We start from the raw sequence: 11,653 nt of genomic DNA, 5'->3' as shown, positions 1-11,653 counted from the left end.
TCCTGAGATACGTTAGCAGCACTAAGGACAAGGGGTTGTTGTATCGGTCCAGTGTAGCCGGACAGCTTGTCAGTTACACGGATGCCGATTGGGCTGGAAATGTCGGCGACCGTACATCTACATCTGGATATGCGTTTTCACTTGGAAGCACCGCGGTCACCTGGAGCAATAAAAAGCAGCCGACAGTAGCACTATCGAGCACAGAGGCTGAGTACCGAGCAGCGGCTGTCGCAACATGCAAAGCCATATGGCTCAAGAGGCTCCTGAAGGATTTGCGAGTGGAGGTATTTAATTTGAAGACGATCTATTGCGACAACCTCAGCAGCATCCAATTGGCAAAGAACCTTGTCTTTCACACCTAGACTAAGCACATCGAGGTGCACTATCATTTTGTCCGCAAGCGCAATCTCTCCGGTGAAGTGGAACTGGTGTATGTTTCGACGGATCGGCAGGTGGCCGATATCTTTAGCAAACCCCTCGACTTAGACAAGTTGCAGCAATTTTCTAGTGCACTGGGTGTGTAGTACCTCGATATGCCGAACTTGAGGGGGAGGAATGATGAAAGGAGGAATGACCAAGACAACCGAAAAGCCAAGTCGGAAACCGATTTCGATTTTGGCCTGACTAAAGAAGTCAGAGTGCACGGGACGATTGAAGAAGCCGAGACCAGATGTAAGGGGAGCCACCAAAATGGAGAGCCCAAGCAGAAGCCAACTGAAAAATGGGGAGGCAAAGCCCGGAAAACCAAGACACGGACAAGAGCTGGAATGAATCAGAGTCACCCGATTCGGAAGTGATGCTTGATTCAGAGGAGCCGAATCAATTGAAGGCCTGTTGACCGGCAAGCTCAACCGGATCCGGATCGGCTGAATAAGCCTGAGGCATATCGGCGAGCCGGTGAGCAATTGAGCCGGTGAGTTGGGGAGCTGGTTAGCTGGATCAAACAGTAACCGGAAGCTTAATAGTAGCCTAGACTACTAGGTAATTAATAGTCTCGTAGTTAGTGTCAGACGCTCGAGTGAGCATTGAAGTAGTCGGTACTTCTGTCAGTCTTCTTAGGACTTGTATAAATAGTGTTGATGAGCACGTTTCATGTACAAAGAACTACTATTGTTTTGTAATAGATTATAGTTCTACTCTCTCTGTCTCTCCCGAGTACTCTCTGTATTTTCTGTACTATTCTCTCTCTCTCTCTCTGTGTTGCTACGCAACCAAGCTGTTGTCTTACACTTCCACACGTACGTTTCAACATGGTATCAGAGCGCGAGGGTTGAAGACCTCTGCAGTCGACATTTGCTTTTGCAAGACAAACCCTATAGGTTGTGAGAACAGAACAGTAGACAAAGAAAAAAAAAACATGGACAGAGGTATGGCGAGTTCACTTCCTACAGAGAAGCTCAACCGGAGCAACTATGCATCCTAGTCATACAAAATGCACCAGTACCTACTGGGGCATGGGTATTGGAGTTTCATGGAAGGAACGAATGAGGTAGCACCAGAGCCCGGACACAAGGACTTCCTGGTATGGGAGCAAGGGGTGAGCCGAGTATTATACTGCCTCGCGTCCTGTGTGCATGACTAGATGCTTGGCTACATCAGGGATGCGAAGATGCCGAAGGAGGCCTTGGAAAATCTGCGCAAGTACCACAGCCCGTAAGTTGCAGCTCTGGCAAGAGCTGAACAACATCCGACAAAGAGATATGTCGGTTACGGACTACACCACCAAAATAAAGGAGATTTGCGACGCTCTTGGGTAGTGGAAAAAGATGAAATGGTACAAATCTGCCTTGGTGGTCTAGCACAAAGGTACGGGCCAATCCAGACAGCAATCTGCACCCGGCAGAAACCACCGACCTTATTCAACTTGCAATCGATGTTGATGGTCAAAGAAAACCACGCAAGTGGGTCTAGGACCACTCAATCGGACAGCCGGATGTTGTACATGGAGGCGGATAGGCCCCATGGACGTTGGGGACGAGGTGGGTTGGCGTGCATTGGACATGGCCGGTAAGAGCAAGAAAGAAGGCACAGAGAATGTGCCGACAACAATTCCAGGACTTCCACAAGCAGGGGGAGTCCAGGCGGTGCCGGAGGCCGGCAAGGTAAATCCGCTACGGAATGCTGGTACTATGGCAAAAAGGGCCATAGAGAAAGCGAGTGCTGGAAGAAGCGCGCCGATTCGGACAGATCTAGATCCGGCAAAACAGGTCGAGAGAACCGGCAAAGCTCGCACTACGCACAAGGATCAAAAGGATCCGGAACTGAGAAGACTGGGGGCAAACCTTGGTGATGAAGCACGAGGAAAATTTGATGAAGAAAACCACTTCCAAATCGGAGGAAGTATGGTATGTTGAGTCTGTTGCGTCGAATCACATGACAAGCCACAAAGAGTGGTTCTCCTTCCTAGAGAAACCGGAACAATCGGGAGTTGTCGAAACCAGAGACGACACTCCTCACCCAATCGTGCATATTGGAGAAGTCCCTTTGAGTCACGTCGGACAGAGGAGGAAGCTGATGAATGTATTACTTTTCCGACTATCACGAAGAACTTGGTGTCGGTTGGACAGATTGTCGACCAGGGGATGCAGGTGCGGTTTACGCACCTCGGGTGCTTCATTGAGGAAGAGGGTCAAATCATTGCGCAAGGGCGCAAAGACAGGAGGATGTTCATCCTCAACACCAATGACGTCGGCACCGCATTGTTCACCAAAGGACAGAAGATTGAATCGGATATTGATCTCTGGCACAAGTGGATCGGCTACATCAATTACCGGCAGCTTCAAGACTTGCAAATGAAACAAGTTGTTTTCGGTTTGCCGAAGTTTAGTGACCGGAAGGCCCATGTATGTGAAGCCTGCCAACTCGGGAAGCAACACCGGCTTCCATTCCCCACCGAACGAAACCGTTGTCGCGTTGCTACGCGCGTGCGTGGAGAAGGGCGGGACCACGGGGGTCTTGGACTAAGGAGTGGAGGAGAAGGAATCAGATAGGGAATGGAAGCTTTGCTCAAGAAGAAGAAGAATGAACACGAGATTAGATCGAACAAGAGGAAGATGGAGACAAGATGATCAACAAGATGTATTAAAACGAAATGAACGATTACAAAATGGTGGCCGCATAGGCCGTACCAAACGACTGCTCGAAACCCTAACCCTAACCCTAACACTCGACCTATGTGGTATACCTCGCACACGCAAAATAGGCAACCCTCACAATGGTGCCTTCCCTCTCCTTTTATAGCACAAGGAGGGAAGACCGTTTACAAAAACGAGACTAAAATATCCCCTTTCATTCAAAGGGGATATTTGCCCTGATTTGGGGAGGGTGAGATTGATGGCCCCTTTACTCCCACCTCCTCACAAACAACTAGGTACCTATGTACCGCATAGTATCTCTCTCTCTCTCTCTCTCGCGTGGATGTGCGCACAAGACCACGTCGCCTTTATACCTTAGGGATCTTATGGGGCATTTCTAGCACCATACCCTTTACCCCTATTATTATTACAAATACATTATGTACGTGTGCAACGTTGCACATCGCTCTTTGGCTCTCGTTGCTCGGGTTTCCGCTCGTGGAAGAAAATCTTCACGACACCGTACCTGTAACAAACTCGACCTTATTCATTCGGATGTATGGGAACCGGCACAGAACGTGTCTTGGCGGGAGTCGATATTTCGTCTCATTCATCGACGACTACAGCTGGCACACATGGATCTACCTCATTGAGCGGAAGAGCGAAGTTTTTGACTGTTTCCGGAACCTCCAAAGCATGGTAGAGCGGGAATCAGAGAGAAAGATCAAGTGCCTGCGGTCGGATGGCGGAAAAGAATATTTTTCCGGTCAATTCAACAGTTATCTGCAGCAAATAGGAATTCGGCGAGAGTTCAGCTACAGATACACAACGGAACAGAACGGTGTAGCCGAAAGGAAGAACCGGTCACTTATCGACGCGGCAAGGGCAATGCTGGAAGAGAAGAGCATGCCCCATTTCTACTAGGCGAAGGCTGTCCGGACGGCCATCTATATCCAAAACTGGATCGGTGACAAGGTGTTCGCACATGAGCTGTATTTCGGGTGCAAGCCAAATTTGCGACACCTTCGGATATTTGGTAGCATTGCATATGTGCATGTGCCGGATGAGAAGCGGAGGAAGTTGGATGCAAAGTCGGAGAAATGCATCCTCGTCAACTACTCACATGAGCAAAAGGGGTATAAGTATTATAACCCCCGGACGAAGCAGGTCCGAGTTAGTCGCGCTGTTGAGTTCGATGAGACAACATCATGGTATGCCTTACCAGCTCCGACTTCCGACCCCGACCCAATACCAGAGGATGAGGCTAGTGAGCCTGAACCGGTCCAGACAGAAGATGAAGACTTCGGCAATCTAGAAGAGAGTCCAACCTCATTCCGACTAAGTGGACCGAATGAGCGACTGAGTCGGGATGACCAGTCGGATGAGGAACCGACGAGTAGTGGAGACTCTGCCGTGCTCTCCCCGTGCAAGGAACCGAGGAGACAGTTCACGCGCAAAGAAAAGAGGAAGAAGAAGATGTCGGAATATGAAATCGGCAACGATGAGTCGGATCGGAGCGAATCTGACTCCGGTATGGAAGAAGGCGGATCTTCAGCAACAAAGACCGCACCGGCTAGGAAGGGCCCCAAACCGAGTAACGATAAGTTACACCGGTCTTCTCGCCAGAAGAACCCCGTGAAGCGGTACGGGTACAATGAGTACATGGCGCATCATTATGCGTACATGACCAGGGTGGCGGAAGTGCGTGAGCCGGAGAGCTATGCAGAAGCGGCAAAGGACACACATTGGCATGCCGCTATGGAGGAAGAGATGCAGGCACTTGATGCCAACGACACATGGGACATAGTTGACCCTCCCCGACGCTATAAACCGATCGGATGAAAGTGGGTGTACAAAGTAAAGTACAATACCGACAGATCGGTTAACCGGTACAAGGCCCAGTTAGTGGCGAAGGGATACGCGTAGACCCACGGAATCGACTACGATGAGACCTTTTCTCCAGTAGCGAAGATGACGACGGTTCGTGTGGTGCTGGCGGTTGTTGCGGCAAGGGAGTGGCAGCTTCACCAGATGGATGTGAAGAATGCATTTCTTCAAGGAGATCTTGAAGAAGAGTTCTTTATGACCCAACCTCCCAGTTTCCAGACGGAGATGAACAAGTCGGCGGTATGTTGGCTGAAGAAGTCACTTTATGGCCTGAAGCAAGCCCCCCGAGCTTGGAGTGCGAAGATCATGCACCGGTTGCGTAAGATGGGGTTTGCGGCCTCCAAGTCCGATTCTTTGTTGTTCATCCGGCAAGGTCCGAACAGTCCGGTTTGCATCTTATTGTATGTTGATGATCTAGTCATCACCGGACCCGGACTCGATGAAATCAGTCGAGTCAAGTCCCAACTGTCGGATGCATTTGAGATGAAGGACCTGGGGGACGTTCACTATTTCCTTGGGATCGAGGTGATCCGAACCCCCGACGACATATTGCTCTCACAAAGACACTATGTGTTGAATATGTTGTACAAGTTCGGCATGACAAAATGCCGACCTGTCTCCACACCCCTGGACCGGAACCAGAAGCTCTGTCCCAACTCCAGACCGGCCTGCGATGAGAAACGGTTCTGACAAATTGTCTGAAACCTTATATATCTGACCATCACCCGACCTGACATCAGTTATCCGGTCGGTGCGATTAGCCAATTCATGCAGAAGCCGACCGTAGAGCATCTTCAATGCACGCACCGAATACTGCAATATGTGAGCGGCACGAAGGATCGGGGACTGTTATACCGGCGAGGTATAACCGAAGAGCTAATCGGTTACACGGATGCCGACTGGGCCGACGATGTATCAGATCGCCGATCAACTTCCGGTTACATGTTTTCCCTTGGTAGCACGGATATTGCGTGGAGCAGCAAAAAGCAGCCAACAGTGGCTCTTTTGAGCACTGAGGCTGAATACCGGGACACTACCATTGCCACCTGTGAAGCCATTTGGCTTCGGCGATTGCTGCAAGACCTGCTGATCGAGGTGCCGACCCCGATCCTGATCTACTGCAACAACATAAGCAGCATGCAGCTCGCCAAGAACCCTATATTTCATTCTCGCACAAAGCACATAGAAGTGCATTATCACTTCATGCTTGAGCGGGTCCTGAGCAGTGAAGTTGAACTTCGGTATGTTCATACGATCGGCAAGTTGCCGACATCTTCACCAAACCGCTCGGATTGGACAAGTTGCAGCACTTCATCGAAATGCTTGGTGATCAGCATCTCGACGTGCCACACTTGAGGGGGAGAACATGCAAAGACACCGGAACGGACAAAGGCAAAGAGACTGCTGATTGCGCCGGTGAGGGAAGAATCGACAAGTGGAGAGACAAGAAGAAGAAAGGAGCCGAGTCGACAAAGGAAGTTGACACATCCGAACAAGTCGGAACAAGTGGCAGTGGCGGCAGACTCAAGATGGACAGAGCCGACTGGAAGAAAAAGGCCAAGACCTGGACATGGTCCAATGTGGTGAAGGGCCTGGAACCGGAAGACGAATCGGGAGCAACCGATTCGGACAAGAGCTGGAACAAATCGGAGACAGCCGATTCGGTTCAACATACGGATTCGGAAGAACCGGATCATTTCAAGGCCAAGAGGACGAGAAGGCAGCGAAAGTCGACGCCAACACGAAGGAATCGGCGAAGCGGCAAGCGCCGAAGTCACAGCAGCGAGGGAGCTGAATTGGGCCTGTTGAGCAGACAAGCCGACCAAGGAGGTCGAGGTGCGCAGAAGCATAAGGGTCGCGGCAAACGGGACCGGAGCGAATGAGGAGCGCGATTGAGGTGGAGTGATGCCCGAAGGAGCCGGGTGGAAGGACGGCTGCCATAGAGACTGACACTACGATCCGACCTCAAGTTGAGCTTGAGGGGGAGTGTTGAGCGGCAAGCTCAACCGGATCCGGATCGGCTGAATAAGCCTGAGCCGGATCGGCATCCGGAAGGATAAGCCGGATCGGTGAGCCGGTGAGCAATTGAGCCGGTTAGCTGGATCAAACAGTAACCGGAAGCCTAGTAGTAGCCTAGACTACTAGGTAATTAATAGTCTCGTAGTTAATGTCAGACGCTCGAGTGAGCATTGAAGTACCTGGTACTTCTGTCATTCCTCTTAGGACTTGTATAAATAGTGTTGATGAGCACGTTTCATGTACAGAGAACTACTATTGTTTTGTAATAGATTATAGTTCTGCTCTCTCTGTCTATCTCGAGTACTCTCTATATTCTGTGTACTATTCTCTCTCTCTCTCTCTTTCTCTCTCTCTCTCTCTCTCTCTCTCTCTCTCTCTCTCTCTCTCTGTGCTGCTACGCAACCAAGTTGTTGTCTTACGCTTCCACACATACATTTCAACAAGGCCAAATGGATGAGACGGTCGTGGAAGTCGACACCGAAACGGCGGAAAAGACAGGTCGAGAAGCGTCGAGGTCGCACAAGCAAAGGAGTTGAGAAGAGCCTTATGAGCAGACAAGCCAGCCGAGAAAGTTGACAGGCACGAGGCCGGACGAGCAGTGGAAAGCAGGACCGGATGGGTCAAGGAGGACGTCATGGGGAGCTATAGGAGAGGACCGGCTACCATGGACATTGATACAATGATCCGACCTCAGAGCGGACAAGCTCAACCAGATCCGGATCGGTTGAATAAGGCAGAGTCGGATCGGTATCCGGAACAGAGAACCAGATAGGTATCTGGATCGGTATCCGGAACCAGGAGCTGGATCGGATTGTAACCAATAGGCCGTTAGGAGCCTACGAATCCAGCCTAATATGTAGGCATATTTTTAGGAGTCAGTGTCCGTCACTCGTATGAGCATTGAAGTACCTGTCAGTACTTTTGTCAGTCCTTTCATGGACTCGTATAAAAGTGCTCACTGAGCACATTGTATGTACAGATTGTTATTATTTTGAATTGAATAATGTTCTACTCTCTCTATCTCTCCCATGAAGGTTTCCATTAAACCTATGTCTATATTATGTTGCTCTCCGGTTGAGCCGATTTTGTCTTAAGCTTCCGCATATTTACTGTTACAAAGAGCCATGAAAAAGCTTTATACACCATCGAAATTGTATGGAAAGGGCAACAAGTGCATGGAGATAGATGGTCACGGGTGATGCACTTTCTCACATAGTTTTATTTAGTTGTTAACCATGATTGTAACTAATGGTAGCAATGTGTTAGAAGATATAGCTAGAATGATTCGTGAAGCTAAAGATGAGGAGGATGGATTACAACATAATGGAGACTTTAGCACCATCTCATGCACCTCAAAGACTTTAGTCATTCATATTTCTGCATATGTTTGTTTCGATGATTTACCTCATAATTGTGAGTAATGGTATTGGCGTGTGATGTTAGATGTAGATTGAATGATGAGTGAAAGAGGGTGTTTGATGGGCTACAACATCATGACACTAGCACCCTCCCATGCACGCTTTAAGATTCTTTCACCATCGTAATTGTCTTCAAGAAAAGATTACGAACATAACCATTGATTAATAATTCACTATGTGTCAAAATGATGATAAAGTTACGCCAGGGATTATGCTACCTCCACAATTTTAGGACCAAGAGGAGTTTAGGTCCAAACCTAAGTGTTACGAATATTTTGGGTATAACACATTGCAAAATAAAGAAAACATATGAGAGCCTTTTTATGGGCATAGTCACTTTCTTTTTCTTTTCCAAAAAAATATGCTACCCATTAGTTAAAAATACAAGAGGTACCATATGTACAAGGGCCAGGCCTCATATAGATCTTCGCAGTCACTTTATTACCTAGACATGTTTATGGGCATTACTCTCTTAATCAATATGATATGAATAAATGGTAGACTTTTCAAAAATTCAACTGTAGAAACTTTAATTTGCATGTTTCTATGATTATGTACTATTTACCCTTTATTTTTTTGGTTTTTTAAGCGTCCCCCAATATTTCTATACTCTTACACTATCAAAGAGCATAACCTCAAGCTTATCCTTGCATGGGTGCCCAATGCCACCAAAAAGTTTGTTGACATGTTCCTCTTTTTGGTCAATTTATTATTATATGTATTAAAGCTCATCTTTTCCCTTGTGTCACACCTAACAAGGTTCAAACCCTTCACCGTATTATTAAAGTGTCTAGCTACTATTCTTAATCTTGACCTCATCACATTTTCCATGTAGAATCTTGACCTATTCTAAAACTTTGACACATTGGTGTATTTTCTCCATTCGCACATGCCATATCATGACAATGATATATAAATTAAATAATAAACCGTAGATGTCATTATATGGTCAAAGAGGATAGGTAGAAGAGCATAGGATGAAAGGTTTATTATAATCAAAAAAGGAAAAAGGAAAAGGAAAACAATGCTTAGTAGCAATATCCTTTTTGGGGGTGTGCATAAAATGATGCCAAGATCCTTCAAATTTGGAATATTTTATTCAATGAGCCCTCAAGGTTCAATGTTGTACATTTGAGTGCAAAGTCTCGAGACAACTTTTTCAAAGCTAAACAAAGAATGTCAGATCTAAATGTGATACTTTTAAAAAACGCAATAATGATTTCACTACAAAATATTAGAAAATTGACATAAGTGATAATATCATAAACATTGAGAGGGAGATTTATGTCAATTGAAAAAGTTAATTAATAGGTTTATATATCCATTTTCTCATTAATGGATACATGAAAAAGTATTGTGTTCATATCCTATGGTTGAACATGCATACTTTTGTAGTGTAACTGAAATTTTGTTACCAATCACACTATATGTCAATGGTGAGTTATTTCCATCTGAATCTTATTCGACAATTCAGATCTTTTTGGAGTAGACTTGTAACTTGAGATATTTTTACATTCTTAAAAAAGGATTGAGATAGTTTACATGGTAAAACCAAGAAAATTTATTGAAAGGGAAACAAAAGCCATACATATCGAGCTTGATTTTCCCCTTCCTAAATTGCTAAGGTGGGATGGGGGCAATTATTACCCAACATATGAGGGTCGAGGCGTTGTGATGGCTTTTGGACATGTGCTATAGGTAGATGTTAGGAGGGGAGCTTTCCCCTCCTCCACGAGCCAAGTGTGGTTGTGACAATAAATCTTCCCCTCTTGTAGCTCACCCGATCCCATCATGCCTACCAAGCTATTAAGGCCTCAACTAAAACTTTTGATGGCACAATAAGTTATTCCATTGGAGATGTATATGGAGGAGGAGATTCAATTTTATGCATCTCTTAGTTTAAAAGAAGACAAGATGTATATGTCATGTGTTATATCAACCAACCTTTTGGAATATTTTATTTTTATATTCAAGCATCTAATATCGTTGAAATAATTGGACATAATCTTCCGACCAACCAGCCAAGCTTTATGTGAAGAGTACCATTTCAACCAAACTTTAACTATATTTCTTTACATTGAATATGCTTGAATTGTGTTGCACATACCACAAAGTGTGCCATGTGAACAATCTTTCATTAAAATTATGTAATAAGAACAAGCCTTTATATATTATCGTTAAAATTCTTGCATAGAAAATTTATACCTCATACCCCCCCACCCCAAAACCTATAATTGGAATTTGGAGAGTAAAAAATTTATCCCTCATACCCCTCCACCCAAAACCTATAATCGGAATTTGAAGAGGAGAAATTTAGTCTATTCACATTGATGAGCACTCCCAATGAAAACTACATGAGATAAATAATATGTTCTATTTTGGGCCCCAAATTATCTTTGGTGTTTATAGGAAACACCTTGTACAATAATTCAATGACTAAAAAGTATTCAATGACTTTATATTATGTTTCTCAAATATAAGTACTTCTTTAGTGGTACATAATGTGAACAATTGATTGCTACTTTCAACAAGCCATTAAGTTCAACTAATCAACATCAACCACGTCCATTACAATGAGGAGCTAAATGAATGCAAACATGATTTTATTTAAGTGGGTAGCATGGACAATTTTAAGCTTCAATTATTGGGCCTAGACCAACTGCAAGGATAGATTACGTGTGAGATGCAACATATGAATAAATGTTTTCCATTATTGATTGTCTCCCTTGTAAATGTCTAAATTGATAAACCTCATCAGAATGGTAGACATGCTCATAAAGAGTTTTGGTTGTACTAATTACAATGGAACTAATAAAATATTTTAGAGCTTGTATATGCAAGATTTGTAGATACAAAACAAACAATAAAGACATTAAAAATAGCAATCATATCATTCGAATACAAGTTCTACAAGAGGCAAATCACCACAAACAAAATTGAGAAAAAAAATCCAAGAAGGAACCCACAACAATTCACTAACTTCAACAAATCCAACCATAAATTAATCTACACAATTGAGAAGCCAACATGCCATGAATAACACATCACATGTTACGTTAATGCAAAAATGTGGCAACATTGCTTTCATGGAGATCATAAAAGAATTTAAACATCCTCATAAACTATTGCTTATAGGTTCAAAAGGGTGCCATAGTGAAATTATTAAATTTCCAATATATTAATGATTGATGTACATATTAATGGCAAATGACGTGCAATTTGTGGGTGAAGTCTTTTGCAATGTGGTTGAAATTC

This window comes from Azolla caroliniana, unplaced genomic scaffold, assembly GCF_043228905.1.
Source record: "Azolla caroliniana isolate FFs.n. ecotype wild unplaced genomic scaffold, voAzoCaro1.0.p SCAF_11, whole genome shotgun sequence".
Taxonomy (NCBI): Eukaryota; Viridiplantae; Streptophyta; class Polypodiopsida; order Salviniales; family Salviniaceae; genus Azolla; species Azolla caroliniana.
The sequence above is the reverse complement of the archived record's forward strand: the minus strand, read 5'-3'. Positions refer to the sequence as shown.